Source organism: Mus musculus, chromosome 8, assembly GCF_000001635.26.
Source record: "Mus musculus strain C57BL/6J chromosome 8, GRCm38.p6 C57BL/6J".
Taxonomy (NCBI): Eukaryota; Metazoa; Chordata; class Mammalia; order Rodentia; family Muridae; genus Mus; species Mus musculus.
In genome coordinates this window covers 65,862,104-65,884,854 of record NC_000074.6, presented here as the reverse complement: position 1 = coordinate 65,884,854, position 22,751 = coordinate 65,862,104, and the positions used below count along the sequence as shown (strand labels likewise).

General features: G+C 35.7%; 1 protein-coding gene across 7 annotated transcripts in view; it reads right to left on the bottom strand.

Moving 5' to 3' along the window:
* Positions 1-22,751, bottom strand: part of Marchf1 (membrane associated ring-CH-type finger 1) — an 854,833-nt gene that overhangs the window by 587,987 nt on the left and 244,095 nt on the right. For all 7 annotated transcript variants that reach the window (XM_030243793.1, NM_001293784.1, NM_001363124.1 and 4 more), the window contains one exon: positions 5,449-5,525. The gene's annotated coding sequence lies outside the window, so the exon portion shown is untranslated. The remainder of the gene's footprint in view (positions 1-5,448; positions 5,526-22,751) is intronic.

Below are 22,751 nucleotides of genomic sequence, written 5' to 3'. Positions count from 1 at the left end.
ACAGTTTTTATTTCAAATCTGTACCTCAAGAGCCTTTCACTTTCTAAACAATGTACAAGGATAAATAATTTCACACAAAGAAAAATGACCCACGGCTAAAGAAAGCACAATTTAAAAACAGAATGAAAGGAATTTAGTATTCTGTGCTAATATTTAATCCCATTTCACTTGGTACCCATATGGCAATAACCTTTTATAACACATTTATTATCCTGAATTTCATTTCATAAAAAAACATCATTCTGCCCTATAAACATGATACAAATGGAAAGAAATGCCACTCTTGGGATCTTACATGATGCTTATTTTTCTTTGTGTCTAAACTATGAAGGAAACCATAGCAAGTAGGGTGACCCCAGGGAACTTGGGACAATTTTGCATTACCAATTCTTGTGGTTCTATGAATTTCAGTCATCATAGAGAACTCATAAAATGGTGCTCATTATGATTAAGACCTTAAAAATGTGCACATGTAAAAATGACAACAGGGTAAATTGTCAGAATCACTTGCCATGTTGCAATACAATATCCAGATGTATTTACTAGAACTTACGATCTTAACAAGTGTGGGTTGTGCCTTGAAAGGAGAGCGGCTGTCTCTGAATTTACAGATTCTACTCATGATCTTCATGAGTAGAATTTAGAGGTTTGATGCATGTGCCTGAGAAAATAATATTTCTATTTGTATAAATAAAATTTTATATTTCTTGAATTAGAAATTTTGTCCACAAATCACAAAAGCATTATCAGTACCAACACTGATAATATTTTTCCTAAAACTTATTTAATATCAAATGTAGATTATGCATGTCAGTGATTTTATGTTATAGTATTTGATGATACAACAACAACATAGCTTATGGTATAGCAGTAACACAAGTATAAGGAGAATGAGTGGTGAGATGGGAAGTAGAAAAACAGAACTAATTGCTTATAAGATAAGAACAATGAATTGTAGTGACCTAATTATCAGTTAACCAGGGAAATCAATAAAAAAGAGGAAATAGCTCCCTTACAGATGATGCCCTAAAACCGGGCACAGAAAAGTTTACCAAACACGTTTGTTTCAAAGGCTGAGAAAATATTGTTGAAGGACACAGTTTAACTCAGCTTTCAATTGAGTTCGCACCATACTACATATATTTTAGATCAAATGACTTCTATCTTGAGACTATACTGGTGCCACAGTCAATAAAGTACCCACTATGTCAGCATACCCAATGCCTATACCAGGTAGCTCACAACTGGATGTAACTCCAGTTATGGAGTATCTTATACCATTGTCTAGATACCTGTTCCCACATGCCATACCCCAACCCCACTCACACATGTCCAAAATTTAAATAAAAATATTCTTATAAGTAATGAAGTGGAAAAAAGGAAGAAGACACCCAATGTTGACCTCTTAATGCCATATTCACATGCACACATATGCATATACCCACATGTTCACACATGTATACATGTTTTTGTCTCACACACAATATCATAAGCAATGTCCTCAGCCACTTGAAAAGATGAATGGGTATCTTTATGCCATCGTTCAGGCACAGTAAAGAAAGACTTGCTCACATGTGGAAGCCATGAATATGAAAGGAAAATTCTTCAGGCATTTGGTGTGTCATGCTGGGAGCTGTCTTTATTCTCCAACTATTCTCTGACCAAGAACATGGTGTGAGGTCTTCAGCAAGAAATGTGACCACTTTGATTTTAAACAGATAAAGATAACATGTTCAAGACCATGTAAATAGCCCACTTTCCCCTTTTTGTGTCTTTAAAATCCAAGAGTTTTCTGTAACACTGCAAAGCAGAAAAGATTGCCTTTGGCATTCTTAGTGATTGAAATGTGGCCACAGTTGTCTTTCTCTGAGGAATCATCAGAACACAGTCAAATGCCACCATTTGTCATCAGTGGTGCTTTGATTCACAGTCACCACAAAATAGAACAGAGAGATTGAAAGCAGTATTCTGAGCTGCACAAATAAAAAGGTCTGGCTTATACGAAGAACTCAATCCACAAGAGACAGAATAGCAAAGAAGGCATTCCAGTGTAGAAAGCCAGAATGAAGAATGAATATATATATATATATATATATATATATATATATATATATATATATATATATATATCCATCCATTCTTGTGTGTGTGTGTGTGTGTGTGTGTATACACACGTGCACACACGCGTGGGTGTGTGGGTATGTGGGTGTGGGTGGGTATATGTGGGTGTGTGTAACTTTATGCTATTACATAAAATTACCAGAATCTCTTTTCCATTTAACAACACCAGGCCAAATGTTAAAACATTTGATATTATGGATATTTTAGAATACATGTAAAATATTTCCTGCATATTTGTATAGTATCCTATTTTTTTTGTAATTGTATGGATTCCTTTGTCAAAACTACTTTTATATTGATAATGACTTTAGAAAGACAAATCATTTTAAGGTAAACTATTTTCTTTAGTGGTCTCAGATATTGTGCTATATAAGAAACTGTAACAGGGTTAACTGTCTGATGTGTATTGAGGATCACTGGTGCATAAAAACACTTCAATATCACTTTCAGAGCAGGACAAAAGATAAATTCATTTATCTGACTATTAAGACAAATAGAACAGAAAGTTGTAGTTATTAATTATTCCGGGAAGAAAATTAGAGATAGTCACACTAAAAAAAAAATCCTTTCAATTAGAGATTGTTGAAAAGAAGAGAAAATGCTATTCATATTTTCCTAAAATTGTATTTTCATGAATATGAAACAATTTTTAAAAGCTTTGAAATGGAAAATTGAATGGTTTTAGTTTTGTTATATTTTTCTCTTTCAATGCCCACAGCTATAAATGGTAGTAACTATGAACTTCTCTCTGTCTATTCAGATAGTCAGAAAATCAATGGTCATTTTAGCAAGTGTTTTTTATTTTGTTTCAGGGTGTTTACCTGTGGCAAATAAGCAAGACATTAGGTGGCAGATGTTCCTGGCATTTGTCAAATTATGCTGAGAATATAAGTCCCTATTTCAAATGTGTCAGTATGTTTCTTGAGATAGAGACAGAGACAGAGACGACAGAGACAGAGAGACAGAAATAGATAGAGACACAGAGGAACAGAGAAACAGACAGAGAAAGAGACATATGTGTCTACAAACTATTATTTGTCTTGTAAACAAGGAGACTCCAAAGTTCAAGAATACCCCCAAGTATAATTATCTGTGTTTGATTTCGATGTACATCATCATCTGTAAAATATTCTACTTTTCTGATACAGTAAGTAATCTCTCAATGAGTGTTTGTTTGTGGTATGCATTTCCATTTTGGTAAACAGGTTTTACCAACTATCCCCAAATAACTTTACAATTATATAGAGATATCAATATATTCAAAAGGCAGTAATTAACAGACCTAAAACTAGAACAGGAAATGCTAGTTTATATAGTTAAAAATCATCATCATCATAATCATCATCATCATCATCATCATTATTATTATGGGGTTTTTTTGAGACAGGGTTTCTCTGTGTAGCCCTGGCTGTCCTGGAACTCACTCTGTAGACCAGGCTGGCCTTGAACTCAGAAATTCACCTACCTCTGCCTCCCAAGTGCTGGGATTAAAGGCATGCGCCACCATGCCCTGCACTTGGGGTTTGATTTTTAAGACAAGGACTCATCATGTAATGTAGCTCAAGTTGGCTTAGAGCTTGCTGTGTTAGCCTATAAATTGTGGAACTTCCAAAGTGCTGAAATAACTGTTACTTTAGTACTTAGAAATTTACAAACAGGGCTGGAGAGATGGCTCAGTGGTTCAGAGCACTGACTGCGTTTCCAGAGTCCCTGAATTAAATTCCCAGCAACCACATGGTGGTTCACAACCATCTGTAATAAGATCTGCTGCCCTCTTCTGGTGTGCATGAAGACAGCTACATTGTATTAACAAAAATAAATCTTAAAAAAGAAAAGACTACAAATCTAGAAATCTACTGCCAGTATTATTAATATTTTTAAAATATTTATTAATTTTTAATTATGCAGGTGTGAATTAAGCACAGCTTCATGGGAAATATTTGTGATTTGTTTAAAGAAAAGTAGTCATTGAAGTTGACAGGGATTACAAACAGCAGAACCACTAGGCTCTCATTTATATCTGGGGAGAAAAATTTTAAAGGTCTTTGACCATAAAAATTATTATATATGCCCAGTATGTTTTCGAAGCAACATGTTCCCCTTAAGTTACTGCATAGGTTTCCAGAGCACATTGTGACTTTTGAGCCTGCTTTCCCAGTTGATGTCCTCATCATCATTAGTGCCGTGCAAACACTGGGGTGCAAAACCTTCCCAGTGAATGGCAATTGGAAGAACTACTGACCCCTGGAATTTAGAACATAATAGGGATTTCTTTTTTCATCTAGTTGACCCTCCATTGATTTATTGTGAGGTTACACAATAATAATTTTTATCTTGCTTAGTGGATAGAGTGTGAGCAAAAGAAAACTCAAAAATATTGTGAAAAACATCAAAATAAATAATAAGTATTACATTGACTCCAGGTATTGGGGGTGTCAGAAAAAAAAAACCTAATTATAGACAAAGAAACTCATTTATCCCAACATCAGAAAGCAGCTTATGAAATGGGAGAAAGTTTATTTACTTTTGCTGTGTTCCTGAAACTGTGGGATAACCAAATATCAACTGTGCGATAATCAGAGGAATTATAAGTTGAACGTTCCAGAAGAATTCAATTCAATGTCAGTCATGACTCTCCTTCACACAATAGGCTTGCTTGTTTGTTCTGCGTCAAATGGAGTAAATGAGCTCTCCCATCTAAGATAGCAAAGCAGTATAGCACACATCACAACTCAATGATGTAATCAGTGTAGTGCATAACACAACATGATGATATAAGTTACATGGTGGATATCACAACATGTCGATATTCGCTGTGTAGTGCATATCACAATGTGATTATGCAAGCTCTCTGAATTCTTATCACAATGTGATGATGAATGTTAATTCATGAATGTAAAATCTAAACATTAAAATAAAATAAATCACTTTTTGCTAAAGACAGTATTTAGCTACCTTAATACAGCCTCAGAGGATTGTTTCTGCAAATAGAGATTTGTTTGTTCACTGTTATAAAGGATTAATAATTATAAGCATGTTTGCCCAGGACGAATCAGCATTCTTGACAGTATCATCTTTTTGAACTCAAGCATCAGCTAATAAGGGTTTTATCGAGAATCACTAAACAACTGGCTAATAAATACAAAGAAACTGTAATAAAGAAATGTTCTTTATTACTGAAATCAGATAAAGTTAAAGCAAATCAAAACTTGGAACATATAAATCCAATTAAGACCTTAATTAAAACAAAATTCATCTACTTGCAAATAAGGAAAGCAGTTCTCTGTATCAAAAAGACACCTTTAAGATAAAAACAGATGGACTTACAAAATATGTTAGTCTCTTGCTTAGTCACAGTAGGACAGCAGAAAACAAGCTCTCACGACTCTTTTTGAGTACATTTCCTGAAATAGAAAATTAAAATAAATAAGTAAATGTGAAAGTATAAGTTAAAATGAACAGAAAAAGACATTGTAAAAGTATCACGACTCTTACAAAGAGCAAATTTTACAATTAAAATAAAAAAATATGCCTATGTTTGAAGGCTATATACCATCACCACTTCTTCTGAACTGGTAGCTGATGTATCTGTTTAGAAACCAACTGACTGCCATACCTGTGTGTGTTCACATGTACATATAGGTTCATAAACAAAAAACATTCTCTTGAATATTATTAAAGTTCCCATTATCTACTTGTTTCTCTACTTGTATCACAGGGATTAGGCGGGTTTAGGGTGAAGTTTTATCCATATCAAAATTAAAGGCTGAAATAGCACAGCCTGTTCTCTGTACTTGAGACAAAGGAGCGCATATTCAGTCTGCATTTTTACACTGATTTTGAAAATAGTAACCAACATTTCAGAAGAGAAAAGTAGTAGTTACAAGCAGTGTTAAACATGAGAGAAATGGATGGTACAATGATCACAATATTAGATGTTTTAAATCAGAACCTAGCTTGGTGCCAGACATGTTGGCAAATACCAAACTTGATGGTGATCATCAAAGTTGGGATACTGGAAGAACAGAAACAGTGAGAGTTCCAGGCTAGTCTGGACTACAGAGCTAGACACGGTATCGTAAACAAACAAACAAACAAACAAACAAATAAATAGAAAGAACGAAAAGTGGCTTTGAAAGAGTAAATGATTACATGGTTATTTATATTTGAGAACCAATTTTAAAAAGTTGTGACAAGTCATTGAACAAACATGTTCAGAGAATTATTGGAGAATGGTTACATACAAATAGTTATAAACATATAATCATTCAGTTTAAAGTGGCCTATCTAAAAATGAAACAACAAAAGAAAACAAAACAAAACAAAAGCACCTCAGTGCTCAGCATGGGAAACTTTTCTTGGAGGTATTGAAGAGCAGAGACACTCAGCACAAAACAATATAGGCATGTTTTGTTCTTTTTAAGTTTAAAACCATATTTATTAAGATACAGTATAAAAAGACAAAGAAATACATTATAAAATATCTTAGAAATATAACAAAATTAAAAATTAAGATTCTTTTGTTATACGCAAATGTTTCTTTCCAAAAATCATCAAAAGTAACCAATAATAAAGATGTCCTTCCTGTCAAAATCAGGTCTCTCCAAAGCATCTGGCCTTTTCCTCATGCAAAAAGAGTGAGCCTGATGTAGCTGTCTCCTGAGAGGCTCTGGCAGAGCCTGACAAATACAGAGGTGGATGCTCGCAGCCAACTATTCGACTGAGCATGGGATCCCCAATGGAGGAGTTAGAGAAAGGACTGAAGGAGCTGAAGGGGTTTGCAACCTCATATGAAGAACAATATCAACCAACCAGATCCCCCAGAGCTCCCAGGGAATGAACCATCAACCAAAGAGTACACATATGTAACAGAGGATGGCCTTGCTGGTCATCAATGGGAGGAGAGGCTAATGGTCCTGTGAAGGCTCTATGCCCCAGTGTATGGGAATGCCAGAGCTGGTAGATGAGAGTGGGTGGGTGGGTGGGGGAACACCCTCATAAAAGCAGGGGGAGGGAGGATTGGATAGGTGACTTCAGGGGTACCAGGAAAGGGGATAACATTTGAAATGTAAATAAAGAAAATATGCAATAAAAATACTTTTAAAATAAACAAAAAATGTGGGTATTTTTCTCTTCTGTATGTTAGCATATGGGGTACATAATGTGAAGATGTCTGAAATCATTTTATAGGTCAAAGAACAAGTAAATCATATGTTCGACCTTAACAAACTAATCTCATCATACAAGGGAAACTCAGCGGACTGTGACATCCTTAGATATGGCACTATTTTAGATCTTATTGAACAGATCAGGAGGCAGAACCTCTGTGTGTGCTATAGTGATGGATACTGAGCCTCAGAGAGCAAGCAAGGCACTGTGGCCTTGGGGTTGTTACATCAGACTCACGCATTACAACAAACTGTGACAGGTTAGACTGTCAATATATTAAATTGGTGGGCTGTGCCTTTTCCTTACATCTTCGTGTGGCTGGAAGATTGAAGCAGATTTATGAATTCATTTCGGTAAAGGATGCTGTATCCTTGCCACACCATATAGACAGCTCCCCATAGCCCCATCTCCCAATACTGCTAGACCTGTGGTTAGAGAGCATAACGCAAATTTTCAAGAAACACTCAAAGACTCCAGCTGTTTTATTGGCTCATCTCTTTTACTTAGCTTACATTAAACGTTGTCTTTAATAATTTTTAAAAATACTTTATTGAGAGAGAGAGAGAGAGAGAGAGAGAGAGAGAGAGAGAGAGAGAGAGAGAGAGTGTGTGTGTACACAACTGGGTATGAGCATCCGTTTGCAAGAACAGACTAGAGGAGAAGTTCATGTGACCTGCTCTGTCTTCATCCAGCTTATACCTTTGAGATGGTGTCTCACTGAGGTTGAAGATATGTTGGCATGCTACATGCTAGCAGTAATCCTCTCATCTACAGCTTTCAAAGACTTGGCTTATAGGAACATGTATATAGCTTTTTGTATAGGTGCTGGAAATTTGAACTCAGGCTGGGAAAAGGAGAATCAGTTTCTTCAGGGATGCATTTTCTGTCGGTTATCCAGTCAGCTCTAAACACATACATACGTGAGCAACACTAAAGAGAATCAGAAGATTGTATTTACACACACACACACACACACACACACACACACACACACAGAGAGAGAGAGAGAGAGAGAGAGAGAGAAAGAGAGAGAGAGAGAGAGATTTAAAAAGAAGAGATCATGGATTTGGGAGATAGTTGTTGCAAGGTTAGAAATTGGAAGGGGAGGGATGTCAATACAATACTTGCATTAAAATTATAATAAAAATTAAAAATATGTATTGAGATAGTAAACAGTTTTAGGCTATGTGTAGGGAAGCAATGTTCCATATTCATGTTTTACTGGTGATATTTTACAAGATTATTTATGGATTTTCCCTTAACTCCACAATCACACTGTGTTCTAAAGATCCTATTCCACCAAGATGTAAAACTTCCAGTCTTCTCTGATCCTTGTTTATTTTAGTCTTCTTCCTCTACTCCAAGCCTGCCTTAGATTACCTGCTATGTGAAACCATCAAGATGGCTCACTTAAGTTCCAGGAGCCCATACTGGAACAGTGCATACTTTACCAGCATGTCCTTTACCTTGCAGAAACTTCAGCACTGCCCAAGGCATCCATAAACAAATGACTATGGTGATTGGTCGCACCATTAATATTTAAACTGGATTGTGTTTAAAGTTGAGCTAAAGCACAGACCTCAATTTGTTCAGTATCTTGTTGGAAAATAACACTGAAAAAAACGAAAGAATTATTTTAAGTAACTGACCATCTAGAATGATGGATTATAGGTAGAATTTTGTTGTTGTTGTTTATAGAATAACTATTAAAAATGAGAGAGAGAACTTGTATCACTTTAAATGCAATTTGAAAATAAAATTCTATAAGGTGATGATGTAAATTATATTAAGCCTGCTGATCAAACTTGATAAAGCCTGATAGCACTCTTTCAGACAGCTAAGAATGTTAAGAATTTCTGAAGATATTTGGGCTAATATACTATTATACTAGTACGGATTTGTATTTCCATATATTAGAATTGTAAATAGGGAAATATTTAAAGATTCATTAATGCAATGAATTTTTTAAAATTCACCAAAAAAATGGAACCGTATCAGCGAAATGGTATTTTGAAAGCATAGGAAACAGCATTTTAATATCTAACTTTAAATTTACTTTAAATTAGTTGATTATATAATTTATGTTGGGCATCAAGTCAGTGGGGAAAAAACTGACTAATGGTTAATTTTCCACATAATTCTATGTAAGTGAGTACAATCAAGTGTTGACTTGTATTTGCTGATTTTTATTATAAAGAAAATTCTATATGGGCAATAATTCTAAAACCATTATATTTAATCTTAGAAAATAAATCTGACAGTACTTGAAATCTGAGAAAGTACCTTTGTAATTTATGATCCACATATTGTACAGACATTAAAATAATATTTGAATAAAATCTGTTAGGTGGCAAAATTAATGTAGTACTTCAACTCTTGTTATTCTAAATTTGAGGAATAGTAATTACATCTAGAAGGAAAAGAGAATAAAATATTTAAAAAGTAAACATACATAAGCTCATGTGGATTTTAGTTTTTACACTTAAGTTTAACATAATAGAATATTAATGCATTTTTTCAAAATAACCATGTTTGAAAATGGTTACTAGGCTATGCATATTTGAAGGCACAAAAGCAATTTTCAGTTCAGATGGTGAATGCTGTAGGGTGGAGTGCTTTGGTCTCTCAAGAGAGAATTGATTGTGCAGAAATAAGTTCACAGTCTCAGTTAAGATTCAAGTGCCACTGGTGATTTTACCTGGTATTTTTTTTTTTTTTTTGCTGTCAATAAAATGTAGCTTGTACTACAACTGCATTGTTATATTGTGTGTATGGATGATACTTTTAATAATAAAATATCAGCATGTAAGTATAGTAATAAGCTTGTCCTAATAGTGTTTTGTCATTAGCAAAATGGTTTTGTTTAGTTTAGTTTAGCTTTGTTTTGTTTTCTTTTATTTTGTGTAGGGTTGCTGTTGCTGTTGCTGTTGTTGTTGTGATTTTTATTTAATTTGACTTGGATTGGTTGACATGCTGGTTATCAAAGTCAAGGAATCAAACTCACTTAGTAAGCAAGCACTGTACCATGCATTATATCTTCAACAAAGAGTTTTTTATAAAACATCATATTAGTTTTATATTAATTATACCCTAGGAGACTTTACCCATTTTCTGAACTAGAGAATTGAGGATTATAGAAATGAAATGATTTCTTTAAATGGCATGGCCTTGTGGTTCCCATGGGAACTGATTCCTGTGGGCTGACCTGGCATACTATTCTTCCCAGTGCAAGAATTTCCCAGCAAGAATTTTAAAAGTTAATTGATGTAGTGTGGTTATAAATATGAAATGAATGGACTTGAATTTTTCTTTTCTTACTAAAATTCTAAATCATATAAAACTTTATTTAAAAAAAAACTCTCTAGGGGAGCAGTCTTCCTTCAGTTAATAAAGTTTATTTGGCATTGATCAATCTGCAGAGTGGAGACTGATTTTTATTTATGTTTTATTTGTTTATTTTGCTTTTATTTGTGTGTGTATATGTGTGTGTGTGTTTGTGTGCATGTGAAATACTGTTTTGTTGCCCTCCTTAAAATTTCAGTGTGACTATTAATCTGAGTAAAAGTCAAGAGCTTCTTTGTAAGTATAAAGGAAGGTGTATACAGTGTCTTTATCTTATAGAAATTGCTATGGAGAATGCTATCAAACTGAGACCCTTCCAAACAAATGAGAATTGCTTTTCTTTAAAACAGTACGGTAGTTTCCCTAGAAGAAATAAACTCCCTGGGGAGACAGAGAGATTCAAATGCCATGGTGGGTTGCCATGGGATATGATTTTACAAGAGCATTTGTGAGCAGATGGAAGAAAGCTAAATAAAGTATGAGCAGGTACGAAATGAGAACTTTTCTATTTAATTTGCCATAAACAGAAGAAGGATCTGCACATGTGTCTACATGGAAAACAACCCTTCTGTCATCACAAATTTCATTTGCTGTTTGGAAACACATGTCATAATTGTAAACTTGAGAGAGCTTTAAAACTTGAGAGAGTCGTTTTCATAATGGCATCATAATATTCCTCAAAGAAACAATTTCTAAGAGCTGATTGCAAAAAGCAAATTAATAGCATATTTCACTAATGTGGAGGTATATTTTGCTCTTTGGTGTGATTATAGGTAAACAGAAATAGGAAATTATTATTGAATGCCCCAAAACCTGAATGGAAAGCACCATTAATAAATCAAGAGAATAGCAAACCATTTAAAATTCTAGTGCTAATAGTCATGTTTGTAAAATGGTTACCTCTGATGGCTACTCAGAATAAGCTTATGGATATACTATAAAGTAATGGACATTTTAATTATGATAACAACTGAGAGGCCTAGGGAAAATTAAACAGTTTTACATACAAACACTTTTTGGATAGAAATGTAATTTTTTACCTGAAATCTGTGCGCTGAATGCCTGTGATTCCTGCTGTGGCCATTTCTATTAAGAAGGCAAATGCATTTTACAGTAATGTATTGACTCACTAGTCTTCACCAGAAAACCTCTGTGAGACTATTCACTTGTGAGCCCTGTGTCCAAATGTAAACATTAGATTGCTACTTGAAAAGGACCAACTTCAATTGCTTACACGTCCACCATAGAGTAACTAATAGAAGAGGGTAAACAAAAAGTGCCCTACATGGTGGACTAGCATTCATTATGGTAATGAAACAAAATGGATGTGACTTGATCCATCCCATCCACACAGCTAATCCTGTGCGGATCTCATAGATGGCAGTTGCTCTGTAATTTGCACTGTTTAAGGTCTGCCTTGGTGGTGGTAGTGTAAAGTGGCCTAGATGGTCCTATAACTAAATGGAAAAATTTGTGTGGCTTCTGTTTGGAGGACGAGCACATTAATAACTGTGGACTGGGCTCATTCTCCAGCTCAGCTTTTATCAAGAATGAAGTCTGTAGCTCATAAGCAGTTATCATAATTGTTGTTTTTCAAATGCTTATAAACTTGGTATGGACAAGAATTCTCATTTCAACTGATTCAAAGTCATTATACAATGTATTTAAAATATTATTATATTGAAATGTAAGAACATGTGCAAATACTAACGAGTCGATATGGCATTTTACCAAGAGAAATTATACAAGTGTAACGTAAGTGAATTCTAATGTCTAAAGATTAATCATATAATGATAACATCACTAAAAATAAATTACTAGCTATTTCAAAGGACTGATAGAAGCAGAAACCAAAAGATAACTAAAATTTGAGCACTAGATATACACCAGCAGAATATCCACCAGCATTGAGTCATAGTCATTTTCCATCTATAGAACTACGAGTGGATTCTCATTGTCTTGTTCTTGGCCAAAGAGACTGACAGTAGAGGCAGTATAAACAGGATTTGATTCACAATGCCCACTTAGTATTGCCTTCATGCCTAGTATTTTCTATGAATGAACAGTGTATGAAGATTATACTTTTTATGTATATGTCATTTCTTAAGCATATTGAAATTTTCTCAATGGTGCTAAGTAGAGCAGTGTCTCATAAGTAGTAGACACTCGAGTCAAACATAATTTTCAACCTTCCTTATTTAATGATTAGTCATGGCATGAATGATTTTGGGACCATTTATGAATATTTTTAACTCTCTAAAATCTTTGTGTTGAATTATGACAGAATTTCATGAATTGACCCAGATGTGTAATTTTACCATTGTTTTTCTATTGCTTTCTAAATGCATTACTAGAACAGAGTATTCATTGATTTTTACACCGCCAGGAGCAATTGATTGTTTGCCAGTGCTTCTATAATCTCAAGGGTTATCTTAAAACCCAGGTGATTTTCATTATGCAAAAGTGCATTCTCATTCAAATCTTTTTTTTAATTAGGTATTTTCCTCACTTACATTTCCAATGCTATCCCAAAAGTCCCCCATACCCTCACCCCTACTCCCCTACCCACCCTCTCCCACTTTTTGGCCCTGGCATTCCCCTGTACTGGGGCATATAAAGTTTGCATGACCAACGGGCCTCTCTTTCCACTGATGTCCGACTAGGCCATCTTTTGATAAATATGCAGCTAGAGTCAAGAGCTCCGGGGTATTGGTTAGTTCATAATGTTGTTCCACCTATAGGGTTGCAGATCCCTTTAGCTCCTTGATTACTTTCTCTAGCTCCTCCATTGGGGGCCCTGTGATCCATCCAATAGCTGACTGTGAGCATCCACTTATGTGTTTGCTAGGCCCCTGCGTAGTCTCACAAGAGACAGCTATGGTGAGACAAAAGGATGGACCATCTAGAGACTGCAATATCCAGGGATCCATCCCATAATCAGCCTCCAAATGCTGACACCATTGCATACACTAGTAAGATCTCATTCACAATCTTAATGCTTGCTGAAAGCAGCACTTGCCTACTTGAGGAATACATTTTCTCTGGTTTATATTCTTGGGTGGTGAACATGTGGCTTAGTGAGTTTCAGTGAACATATTTATGCTACTGTCATTATTTAATATATACCTTCTGAGCACTGGGGGCCAAAGAAATTTCCTGATTTGTACTGTTCAGGCATTTTATCACATCCCTATCTCATAAATAGCACAAGCTTTGGTGCAGTCCAGGAATAAAGATAAGACATACAAATGCCTAATAGCACTGGCCTTTTAGGAAAAGAACAAGATGGTTATATACAGAAGAAAAACAATTATTTTTGCCTTGTTCTTTACAAAACTCATTTTGACGTTTGTTAGTATCTGTATTTTCTTACCAACTGAAACAAAAACACAGTATTTGAAGTGTGGCTACACAGTCCCCCACTCATGACTCATTTTGGCTGTGCTTATCTGCACAAAGCTTTACAACATAGTGTCTTGGATGGGGTATGTACCCATGAAGCTCCACCTATCACAAAGTCTTAATTAGCAATTAATGATTACTGGAAGAGGGGTAACAACTTTTTTAGTGGTGTAGCCACAAATAAGCTGCTCTTTCCATACTAAGTCAAGCAACTTGTATTAAACTCAGTGTATGAAATGTGTATTAAACTCAATACATATAAAGAAGTCATGAAAATAGGAAGGACTATTGAGAAGGACTCCTGTGAGAGAGAGGAGGACAAAGGAGGATACAGAGTGAAAAATACTAGTATTCCTTGCATAAATATGTGAAACTACTGAAGAATCCGAAGAATGAAATGTGGTTTTTATTTTTTTTAAATTAATAATTTTTTTTTTATTAGGACATATGTGCTGGTAGCTTGGTCTTCAGAATCATGGATCCAGAGATGGTGGAACTTGAGAAGTGGAGCTTGTGCCATGTAATTGCCCTGTCACTCTCAGCATTAATGCAGTTCTCACAGGACTCCAGTTAGATTCTGATAGAATGTGTTGTTATAAAAGAGAGAGGTTGGCTCCCATCCTGCTGGTGTCCTATCTTTCTATGTGATGTTTTCTTCATGTTCTCTTATCAATGCGGTTCTGCACTCTAGCTCTGTTCTTACAACTCTACTACAAACTGAAGGAATGGAGTCACCCAATCTTGTCTTGCATCTTCGGAATCTATGAGGCAAATAAATCTCTTCCAGTTATTCAGTGTATTTCTCATAGCTACAGAAAATGGACGATACAGTTTGTCGCAGAATTTTTCTTAGAAAAGCACAAACTTCCAAGGGTTTATTTCTCCAAGCATCTAAGGTATTAGCGAATTGACTTTTATCTGAATGGTTAATGTCAGGATTAGGCAGAATAATGGGTATCTTTGATATTACTCCATATTTTCCTATGTCCTTTGAAAAAAATGTCCAAGCAAAATTGGCTTTGATTATTATCTTTAAACTTTTCTTATTCAAATAAGAGGGCATTTTTCCTAGTTGTTTCTTCTTTTCCTTGTACATAAAATACTAGCTAATTTTCATCATCATTGATGGGATTCAGATCACCTTGGAAACACATGTCTTTATTTATAAGGGAGCCTGCAGGGTGGCACTTACTGAGGTCTTACTGAGATGTAAATGCCCACTCTAAATTTGGGAGCTACATTTCAGTAGGATGGGGCTTACACTGACTGTAAAGGGGGAAAGACTATATAAAATGTTGGAAAATATCACTTACTTACTATCCCAAGTCTTTCTAACCAAATTGTTTTAACAGTTACATAGAGTCTGCATTAGTCTATGTGATAGGAGGCTCATAGAATCACCTGCATCTTCGATGAGAGTGAGCATTCTTCACAATGAATATTTAAAGCCTTGATAACAATAGTAATTTCTTCTCTCTTTTTGAAGTTCCCCATGAAAGTTCCTATTATACATCATTAATGGTTTCTTTAATCACTAACAGAAGCAGGAGAGAAGAGCCTTTGTAAAGATTCATAGGACACAGAAGGAAAAAAATCTATAATTACAAGTTTTTACTTCATCATTTTAGTCAATAATGGGGATTTTAAACAGGCAGTTTTGTAGAAAAGGACTGTCATTGGCATTGTACCTTTGCATCTAGTTTATTTCTTGGACATAGTGAAGGTAAACCTACTTAGATAACTCACAAGAATTTGATGATTCTCTAAAGAGTATGAATATAGGTATTCCTGTTAGAAGATACTTTTAAAGTTTAATACATAATTTCTTTTCAGCCTTAAATTACTGACTACTTGGAACTCAGCAACAATTTTTAAACTTTTATTATGTCTTTTTTTCTTATTTCATAAGTCAGTCCAGCACCCTGAAGCATATAGCTGCCAGCATCGTAAAGATTCAATACGGGTGCTTAAGAATGGAACAAAAGGAGCACTATTGAATGTAGGGTGGTGCCACAGTAATGCCAGAACCCAGGTCAAGGAAGGAATTCTCTATTACGAAGAAGTAAACTGTAAGCAAAAATACAATTAATGTATCAAACTGGCTTCAATCTCAAAAGTCATTTTGTGTTGCATGTAATATCTTGTACATGCTCACTCCACCATAAATTTCCCCAGCATCAGTTACTCCAGCCTGTTAAAGCAACCTACTTCAGAGAATCAAGGGGCATGAAAAAAACAGAATGGTATGGGGGAATGGTTTTCACTTTTGGTTTGGGTTTTTCTGGTGTGGGGGAGTGGGCATGGAGATTAAATATGTCAAATAGTAAATATACCAATCTAGAAGCTGGTGCGAGTCCAGTGGAGATATGGCATAAGACTTTTCTAATTATAGATAGTTGAGAAACATAAATAATCCCCACATTAAAACCTTAGCAAGTCCAAAGGACGGACTATACTAACTAAACAATTTGTTCAGCTAAAGAAAACAGAATGTAGCTGGGTGGTGGTGGCGCACGCCTTTAAAATCCCAGCACTTGGGAGGCAGAGGCAGGCGGATTTCTGAGTTTGAGGTCAGCCTGGTCTACAAAGGGCTATACAGAGAAACCCTGCCTCAAAGAGAGAGGGGGGTGGGGGAAAGAGAGAGAGAGAGAGGGAGGGAGAGAGAGAGAAAGAGAGAGAGAGAGAGAGAGAGAGAGAGAGAGAGAGAGAGAGAGAGAGAGAGAAGAAAACAGAATGCTTCAAATTCAAATCAGGTGACAGGTTATGTGCCAAGGACTTTGTTGGTTTAAGATCACCCACTCTGACTCAAATGTCATAGATCCCATCATCTGCTTAAGCACTTTTAGTGAATGTGTAACTAGCATTGGTTTATATTATTTGTGCTGCTTTCATTGTTTGGTGGTATAAGGCGCCAAACTCACAGCCTTGTAAATATTAGATAAATGCTCCACCACTGAGCTTAACATCAATGACACCTCTTATACATTTTTTTCAATTTAAAATTATCAGTATTTCCCTAAGAACTTTCCTTCACTCTAATAGAAACATAGCACTGAAACACTGCTTATATCAAAAGGAGAGCTATTTTGTGTAAGCTTGTTATGTTTAATGTATTTTATGCTCTTATGAGAATAGAACATGATAGGCAAATCTTGATGATAACTGTCAGTGGTGAGTTTTTTCTCAGCATTTTACCCATACTATGTGTGTGAAGTGGTAGTCACCATGTTGTATAATACAATCGTAGTTCAGAATTCTATATTAACAAATTCAATAAAATATGATTAAACGTAACCAAAATATTAAGCTGTTTTCTAGTTCTAAAAAGCTTGACAAAATGTAATGTTTTGTCTTTCGTGCAACATCAGCAAAGTCAATATTTTTAAGAGCAGCAAGGAAAATTCAGCTCTCAGCATGATGTCATAGTTTGGATCAAATTCACTTGGTCAATGTCTAATAATAACTCCTCTTGGAGACTTTTTAGAATGCATCAAAATCCATGCTTCTAGAAAAGTATTGTTGCATACAGCAAGAAAGTGACTCTAGATCATAGTCTTGAGAGTTATATTTAGCATATTTTTAACATTATAAGTGTAAATTCTAACATTATGTTTAATCATTTGTACTATTTCCAATTTAGGGAGGATATTTCTCTTTTTCACTAAATCTAAAATCATTCACTCTATCTTTCAAACACACACACACACAATAATAAGGAAAACACTTTTACAATTTATGATCAAATTTTTAGTGTTTTTGAGGAAGTTACTGTGACAGGAGTATGAAGCATGGGAGCTGAATCCATGCCTAGTTCTGAAGGCTACATCAGAAGCCTACTCTGTGATTATGTAGCTTTGCTGTTACCTACTCTAGTAGCACAGAGTCAAGAGTAAGTATTTATCCAAGTTACCAAAGCCAACAAAATGGGCACTGGGCAGAAGAGAGGACTAGGTGCATTTGAAGTTCGTTACATGACTAATCAAACTGAATAAGGAAAATAATTCATAGATATTTTTCATCAATATTTTTATTTTTATATTGAACCCTGACATGATTAAGGCTCTTCTTTTTCTCTGAAATTGTTATTTCTTTTCCTTTAATTCTGGAAAATAGAAATGCCTATGCGTAAACAGAGCCAACAGTTATGTTGTTGGCTACTGAATCCCAAAAGTATGCATATTGCAAAATAGTAAATCGTCCCTAACACTGGCTAAGCTTGATCTAATTTTTGCATGTTAGCTCTTCCACCTTCATTTGACCTAGAGGCATATTGCTCTTTCTGACTGTCAAAACAATGTTAATAATAGCTAACCTTCCCTGAGCATGAAACATATGTCAGACAAAGTTTTTAAAGCTTTACAGTTTCAACTACTCTTTACCAGACACCATTAGGAAGATTACCATTAATACCCTCACTTCATCAAGGGGGAAACTGGGGTACAGAGAGTCAGTTGCTCATCAACTAATCATAACCTTGAATGCACATAATTCAATATCTCTAGATCATCCATCAGGAATAGTAAAGAGAATATCTCTAGATTAAATAGGATACTGTTATTATATTATTATTATTAATATTATTATTATTATCCTCATAGCCTAAAGCAGATTCCATATTGCAAACTCCTTATGTTTAAAAATCAACTACAGCATTGGAAAATTGTTATCAGAAACTATTGATTATTTCTCACAAAGCAGAGTATAGTGTTGTGGAGCAGGCAACATATTTAATGAGTTTATCCTTTGTCTTCACAGATATTATAGTGTTGACATTGTAGTGTTTAAGCAAGGAGCTGGAAAAGATGCTTTTCAGGATGTACAGAAAAGAGGATCATTTTTTATAATAAGATATGAAACATGTATCCTTATAACAGGTGAACTAACAATGAAATGATAATTAATAAAAATTTGCTTATTATTTTAGTTGTGTAGTTGGTTGCTGGGTCAGTAAGGAGCAAAAGGTGTAGAAATGTGATCATTTAAAATGATAACAAGCAGAGGATTTACTTGCAGTTGGCTGTACGCAGTGAGGCTTCAGTTCTAGAAAAATAATAGATAAATCTCTTTTTCATCTATATACATAGAGGCATTTCTCAGTTTTTCAGAGAAAGAATTACCTGAATGCTTGGGAGAAACCATCTTTCTATTTTTTTTTCTATTAATTTGACATTCACTTATTATTTGGTTCACATGCTGGTCTATTCTTTCAGGGTAACCTGAGTTAAAAACCCAGAGACTTCAGATCAAATCTTGAGAGATTTACTCAAAATTAGCATTTAAAAGAATTAACCTGGGTTTCGGTAAGATCTGTCTATTGTATAGATCAGATGTTCATTTTCTAGCGTTAAGTGTGGCCAAACTGCATTTTGGAAAATGAGCAGATGCTACTGTCCCACATGAGACATTGTTCTAGAACTTGTTCTTGTAGGAGAGATAAAGGGTTTCAAGTGCCTGTGAGTTAAAGGTTAAAGGTTTGTTGGTTTCCATGTCCAGAAGTAGAGTGAGAAATAAATACCAACCCTGGGAACTGGGTTACTCTGTAAAAAGGAGGGAATGTGACCAAGGTGGTTTTGGAAGGCTGGAGGAAACAGTGGTGAGAATGTGTAGATACTCTGTACACTGGGCAATAAACATAGAAGCACACTTAATAGAGACTCTGTAGGTGAAAGCCCTGTATTTCCTGGAGAGCTGGTCCTACTATAGCTTACCAATTTCACCTGAGTATAGTTTTTCTTATAGACTGTATCACTAAAACTTAAGAAAAGGCTAAGTAAAATTATCCAGTTGCATCTTCCTAGTATTTGGGAATTCTGGGCATATAGCTGCACATAGAGGAACTGACTTGCAGAGCTGAAAAAAGTATTGGGGCTGACAGCGAGAATCTGGAAGTTCTTCCTTCTGCTCAGTTTGCAGTAATGGCCTGATGAAGGTTGAAACTCAAGAGCACTAATGCCAGACCCACATTCATAACTTATTCCTGAGTCCATGAATAACAGCTGTCTCTTTGAGATGCTCTTTAGAGACCATGATAGACAAGAAGATATTCAAAGGCTATCATTGCTGAGTCATTTTTAATGCAGACATTCTTAAATCCTTGATTTACAAGCCATGGACTTAACCACTACACAAATAACAACAACAACAACAACAAAAATAAAAAACAGCATGCAATTCTTATGTTATACCTGTGATAACTGGCTTGACTTTTCTGAAATAAAAATTTAAAGATATATATTAAAGCAATATTTTTTCATATACTAACAAATAAAAACATTTAGGAGTTACTCCTCTGAAAGCTGGTAGTTCTCAGGAAAAAGCAATCATAATATTTCACAAAATTGAAGAAACACTGAATGCCCCAGAGAGTCATATAATATACAGTAGATAGATCTGGACACAGCGTTCCAGGGGACATGCCTTGTTGTCCTGTCTTTACTTTGTAAGAATATCTTTAAAAGAATCAAAAATCGCTTCAGAAAACTAAATTGTTCTCTTTTTAGACATCTAAACTTAGGGGCAAAACATTGATGTTTAAATTGTTTTTCCAAAGACTCCTATCTAATAATCCAATCAATTTTATCACAAATATGGATATTTTAATATCTAGTAACTTCAGAGAAAGAAAATATACAGAACAAACCCTCAATTATTGATTTATAGCAGTAGCAAGAGAAAATGAGATTTGGGAGAGAGAGAGAGAGAGAGAGAGAGAGAGAGAGAGAGAGAGAGAGAGAAGAAGAAGAAGAAGAAGGAGGAGGAGGAGGAGGAGGAGGAGGAGGAGGAGGAGGAGGAGGAGGAGGAGGAAGAGGTAGGAGGAGGAAGAGGAAGGAGGAGGAGGAAGACAGGATAAGGAACAAGAGAAGAAGAAAATATACATATACCATGGTACATGCTTTCTGTTAGCCAGACTTAGGAAAACCAAGCCCAAGTGTTAGGACACTGGAGCACAAAACTCAACTGTGATATTTATAAAAGAAAAACATACATCTTAGAACAGCAGTTCTCACTCTCTGTGTTGTATACAACCCTTTCAAAAGTGTTTCATATAAAATATCCTATATATCCAATATTTACATTATGATTCATAACATTAGCAAAAATACACTAATGAAGTAGCAACAAAAATAATTTTATGTTTGGGGTCATCACATCTTGAGGAACTATCTAAAAAGGTCATAGAATTAAGAATGTTGAAAGCCACTGTCTTAAAAGATAGACAATTCATTCTTATACTTACCTGTGAATGTTCACTCTGTAAAAACAAAAATGGTCTGAATAAATTTAATTTCCTTTTCAAGTGTGTGTGTGTGTGTGTGTGTGTGTGTGTGTGTGTGTCCACAGAGGTCAGAAGATAGTATCAGAGATGGAGTTGGAGTTACTTCTAAGCTGCCCAAGAAAGTGCATTTTCAAGAGCAGCTGATGCTCTTCATTGCTGAGACATCTCTCTAGCATTGAGTATGGTGTGTATTTGGATATTCAGACATTATGCAGATATGCACATCAATTCCTATGTCCTGAGGTTGCCTGTTTACATTCTTTCTGCTGGCCCTCAGTGATTCAGTCCTTTTCCCTCACCCAATACCAGATCAGGTTTTCCTCAATCCCCCTCTCACTTCCCCTGCACCCCATCCACTTTCCTTCCCAGGTTCTTTCTTCCCTCCCCACTTGTGATTGCTTTCTTCTCTCTCCCAAGTGGGACTGAGGCATCCTCACTTGGGCACTTCAGCTTGTTGAGCTTTTTGGGTTCTGTGGACTGTATCTTGGGTATTCAGTACACTTTTTTAAGGCTAATATCCATCCCCCCTCCCAGAATGGACCAGAGACCTGGGAGGGGAGCGACTCCCAGGACTTAAAGGGAGAGACCTTAGGAGAAACACCCAACCAACAGTAGAGAGAGGGAACTTATAGAGGCCACCTCCAGCAGGAAGACAGGTCATCAAGTGAGGGATTGGGTTGCCATCCCACAGTCACATCTCTGACCCATAATTGCTTCTCTCTGAAAGAATTACAGGGATGGAAATGGAAAGGAGCCTGAGGAATAGAAGGTCCAGTGACAGGCCCAAAGTGGGATCAAAATTAAGGGGAGGTCCCAAGGCCTGACACTATTACTGAGGCTATGGAGAGCTCACAAAAAGAGATCTATCCTGACTGCCCTCTGAAAGTCCCAAAAATCAGCTGAAAGAATCAGATGCAGATATTTGCACCCAACCAATGGACAGAAGCAGCTGATCCCTGTTGTTGAATTAGGGAAGGATGAAAGAAACTGAGGGGGACTATTCTGTAGGAGGACAAGCAGTCTCAATTAATCTGGACCCCCGAGATCTCAGTTGGGCTCTCAGTAATGATTGAGGCTTGCAAGAGTACACTAATAGTTCGATTCTTATGTAGTTCTGCCCTCATCCACAAAGGGACTCTCTATCCATAACAGTCTTATTCAACAAACTGACCCTGACCCTGGGTGTCACAGGAAGTTTCACAATCTGTAAAGATTGGAACAAAAGCTGAAATGCACTTGACAAAACACAGAATAGGATCCCTCCATCAGTATGTTAGTACAGATACTTCATGATTGATAAGAGATTCTCAAGTTGACTGAGAATAAAGGCAAATTTCTCTGTCAGTTAAAAGGCTGTTCTTTCTGGTGCAACAGAAGACAAACTTGACCCCACAACTAGCATTCTGAACGAATAGGAGTTTTCAGAAACGTTCTCTTTTTA